Below are 5,084 nucleotides of genomic sequence, written 5' to 3'. Positions count from 1 at the left end.
CACATCAAGTCTGTTATTTTCATCTCAAACTGTCGTCTGTTACAAACACATTTTAGTCCAAATGCTCCAAACAGCTGAAGTCAGTATGAATGAATGAACTTTATCTGCAGGAGAGACATGAGGGACATTTTGGAGCAGGTAGCGCCACCATGTGGACATTTATAAAACATTTCTCTTTTAACTCCTGAACTGTGACCAACAGAAGGAAATGTCTGTTTCATGGATTCATTGGTTCAAGATAAATGTCAGTTTAGGCCACGCCCATTTCTGCCAAAACACATTTTCCATCATTTTGATCTTTTTTCACTTCTTTTACATATTTCATCCAGTTTTTCTCAAAGTTCTCATGAATCAAACTGAAAACACACTCACACTTCCTCACACCAGGTTTCAGTCTCTGCGGTCCACCATGGTCCATCCTGGAGGAAGAGACAAAGACACAATCAGCATACACCTTCACTCATATCCACCATTAAACATGAACCAGAGTCCCTCAGTTAGTCAGAGTGTCTGTCCATCTGTCCATACCTGAGAGTTTCCATCTGTCTGTCCATACCTGAGAGTGTCCACCTGTCTGTCCATACCTGAGAGTGTCCACCTGTCCATACCTGAGAGTGTCCACCTGTCTGTCCATACCTGAGAGTGTCCATCTGTCTGTCCATACCTGAGAGTGTCCACCTGTCCGTCCACACCTGAGAGTGTCCATATGTCTGTCCATACCTGAGAGTGTCCACCTGTCCATACCTGAGAGTGTCCACCTGTCTGTCCATACCTGAGAGTGTCCATATGTCTGTCCATACCTGAGAGTGTCCATCTGTCCATACCTGAGAGTGTCCATCTGTCTGTCCATACCTGAGAGTGTCCACCTGTCCATACCTGAGAGTGTCCATCTGTCTGTCCATACCTGAGAGTGTCCATCTGTCCATACCTGAGAGTGTCCATCTGTCTGTCCATACCTGAGAGTGTCCAGCTGTCCATACCTGAGAGTGTCCACCTGTCTGTCCATACCTGAGAGTGTCCACCTGCCATACCTGAGAGTGTCCACCTGTCTGTCTATACCTAAGTGTCCATCTGTCTGTCCATACCTGAGAGTGTCCATCTGTCCATACCTGAGAGTGTCCATCTGTCTGTCCATACCTGAGAGTGTCCACTTGTCTGTCCATACCTAAGAGTGTCCAGTCTCCAGTGTGGATCCTTCAGTCCAGCAGACAGGATCTTCTTTCCTGAGTCTCCTGGATGATTGTAGCTCAGGTCCAGCTGTCTCAGATGGGAGGGGTTGGCACTCAGAGCTGAGGCCAGAGAAGCACAGCCTTCCTCTGTGATCTGACATCCTGACAGACTGAACACACACAGCACTTCATCTAATGAGCTTAAAAACATTCTCAACTCAGTAAACAGGATTTTGTCCTTCAGGCCTTTATGTTCACGTTCAGCGCCCCCTGCTGCATGTTGGTGTCATGCAGATACATTTTAGGTTAGTAGTAGGAGAGCAAGCACATGTTGCTGCTGGAGGCTGCATTATGATTCATGTTGGCAGAAGAAATGTCTATAAAGTTAAATATTGTTCCACAGAATATCTAAAGAAGATTTCATAGAAATTTACTGTTTTAATGTTTTAACTCAGTTCTTATTTTTCATTCCAACAATGTTCACTGTGTGATCACAATCATTTAATTAGACAACTTAACATCTTCCATCATATTTACAATTTAATTTCCTTCAGTGTTTAAACATTTAATTTGCATTTTCCACAAAAAAATAAATGTAAAGAAAATCATGTTCAACATTTCCTGAGCAGCAGATCTGCTTTTTATGTTCACCTGCATGTAGAGAACATGACAGTAACTCTGTGTTGGATATTTTCTGTTATTCTTTCAATTATATTAGACTTTCATGAATTAACACACATTGAGTCTTCATTGAAGATTAAATGACAGAAACATAAATCCTGACTCACATGTTGGTGTGGAAGGAGTTTTACTTACTGTATACTTGATGTTACATCACTTCAGCTCAGACAGTACACTAAATCTGTTTGGTATCATAAACTCTTCATGTAAACTAGAAACTGAGGAGAATCAGAGGTCAAAAATATGACTTTATATGCACAGTAATAAAACTAACCTGAGAGTTTCCAGTCCACAGTGTGGACTCTCCAGTCCAGCAGAAAGCTGCTTCACTCCTGAATCCTGCAGGTTGTTGTTACTCAGGTCCAGATCTCTCAGACTAGAGGACTGGGAGCTGAGAACTGAGGACAGAGCTGCACAGCTTCTCTCTGAGAGGTTACAGCCATTCAACCTGGAAATATAAAGAAAAAAAACAAGACATAGCTTACTTATTTAATTTATTTTTAAAAGACAGCAGATTATCTAAATAATAATAAATAAATCCAACTATCTGAGTACTAACAGAGCTTTGTTGGAGGCTTTGACCATTGGCAGCAGCCTCAGAAGAACCGTCTCTGAAGCAGAGTATTTCTTCAGGTCAAACACGTCCAGATCTTTTTCTGATGGCAGTAGGAGAGTTTCAAGTGAACAGTGTGGACTCTCCAGTGCAGCACACAGCTGCTTCACTCCTGAATCCGGCAGGTTGTTGTTACTCAGGTCCAGATGTCTCAGACTAGAGGACTGGGAGCTGAGAACTGAGGACAGAGCTGTACAGCTTCTCTTTGAGAGGTTACAGTCAGTCAACCTGAGGAAGAACAAAAGAATTGCAAACATTACTTTTCTTCATTGATCAAAGATGAAACTACATTAATCTGGATAGTTCTGTGTGCACCTACAGAGCTTTGTTGGAGGCTTTGACCACTGGCAGCAGCCTCAGAAGAGCCTCCTCTGAAGCAGAGTATTTCTTCAGGTCAAACACATCCAGATCTTTCTCTGATGACAGTAAGATGAAGACCAGAGCTGACCACTGAGCAGGAGACAGTTTATCTGTGGAGAGACTTCCTGATCTCAGGTACTGTTGGATCTCCTCCACTAGAGAACGATCATTCAGTTCATTCAGACAGTGGAACAGATTGATGCTTCTCTCTGCAGACACATTCTCACTGAGCTTCTTCTTGATGTACTCGACTGTTTCCTGATTGGTCTGTGAGCTACTTCCTGTCTGTGTCAGCAGACCTCGTAGGAGAGTCTGATTGGTCTGCAGTGAAAGACCCAGGAGGAAGCGGAGGAACAAGTCCAGGTGTCCATTTGGACTCTTTAAGGCCTCGTCCACAGCACTCTGGTAGAAACGTGTTGATTCAGGTTTTTCTTTAAAGTCAGACCTCCATGATTTTGTTTGTTCTTCTGCCAGCAGATTGACTCCAGACTTGATGAATGTCAGATGGACATGAAGAGCAGCCAGAAACTCCTGAACACTCAGATGGACGAAGCAGAACACCTTGTCCTGGTACAGCCCTCTCTCCTCTTTAAAGACCTGTGTGAACACTCCTGAGTACACTGAGGCTGCTCTGATATCGATGCCACACTCTGTCAGGTCTGATTCATAGAAGATCAGGTTGCCTTTCTGCAGCTGCTCAAAAGCCAGTTTTCCCAGAGACACAATCATCTTCCTGCTCTTTTTACTCCAGTGTGGATCTGTCTCAGCTCCTCCATCATACTTGACCTTCTTCAGTTTGGACTGAAGCACCAGGAAGTGGATGTACATCTCAGTCAGGGTCTTGGGCAGCTCTCCTCCCTCTCTGCTTTTCAACACATTCTCCAGAACTGTAGCAGTGATCCAGCAGAAGACTGGGATGTGGCACATGATGTGGAGGCTTCGTGATGTCTTGATGTGGGAGATGATGGTGGCCTGCTTCTTATCTCTGAATCTCTTCCTGAAGTACTCCTCCTTCTGTGGGTCAGTGAACCCTCTGACCTCTGTCACCATGCCGACAAACTCAGGAGGGATCTGATTGGCTGCTGCAGGTCGTGTGGTTATCCAGAGGCGAGCAGAGGGAAGCAGTTTCCCCCTGATGAGGTTTGTCAGCAGCACATCCACTGAGGTGGACTCTGTAACATCAGTCAGGATCTCAGTGTTGTGGAAGTCCAGAGGAAGTCGACACTCATCCAGACCGTCAAAGATGAACACAACCTGGAACTCTTCAAACCTGCAGATTCCTGCTTCTTTGGTTTCAGTAAAGAAGTGATGAACAAGTTCCACCAAGCTGTACTTTTTCTCTTTCACCACATTCAGCTCTCTGAAAGTGAATGGAAATGTGAAGTGTATGTCCTGGTTGGCTTTGTCTTCAGCCCAGTCCAGAGTGAACTTCTGTGTTAAGACTGTTTTCCCAATGCCAGCCACTCCCTTTGTCATCACTGTTCTGATTGGTTCATCTCTTCCAGGTGGGGCTTTAAAGATGTCTTCTTGTCTGATTGTTGTTTCTGGTGTGTCTGGTTTCCTGGATGCTGTTTCAATCTGTCTGACCTCATGTTCATCATTGACCTCTGCAGTCCCTCCCTCTGTGATGTAGAGCGGTGTGTAGATCTGATTCAGAAGGGTTGGGTTTCCTGCTTTAGCGATCCCCTCAAACACACACTGGAACTTCTTCTGCAGGTTAGACTTGAGTTTACGTCGATACTTTGCAGCACGAGCTCCTGAATGAACAAACAACAAATGAAATCAGTGAGTGGATCTTACAGAAAGTCTAGAAATCTGAACTTGTAAGTGTGTCTGTGTAGTTTTTCCTCCTCCATCAGTTTTATTCAGCTCATCAGTGGAGGACAAACAGCCTCTGATCTGATGCAGATGTGTGCAGCATATTAACAGCACAGTTTGAAATATAAACCTCTCCCATGTTGCCTCCATTTCCTCTCCATCATGTTAAATCTGTTAAAATCCTCTTACTGCTCTGCAGACGCTCAGCCAGCTCCTCCTGCTTCATTCTCCTCAGGAAGTGCACTGTGATCTTCAGAAATGCCTCTCTGCTGCTCCTCCTCTGCTCTTCCTCCTCACCGTCCAACACTTCCTCATCCTCACTCTGACTCTCTAAGCATTCTGGGTAACCTTGGCTCAGACCCCTCTGGACTCTCTTCAGCTCATTCTTCACAAAAGTGAGGATGTTCTCCTCCAGCAGCTGGAACAGAAAGATAAAGTGAACA

The sequence above is a fragment of the Scomber japonicus genome, chromosome 9 (genome assembly GCF_027409825.1).
Source record: "Scomber japonicus isolate fScoJap1 chromosome 9, fScoJap1.pri, whole genome shotgun sequence".
NCBI lineage: Eukaryota > Metazoa > Chordata > Actinopteri > Scombriformes > Scombridae > Scomber > Scomber japonicus.
Note: the sequence above shows the minus strand (reverse complement) of the source record.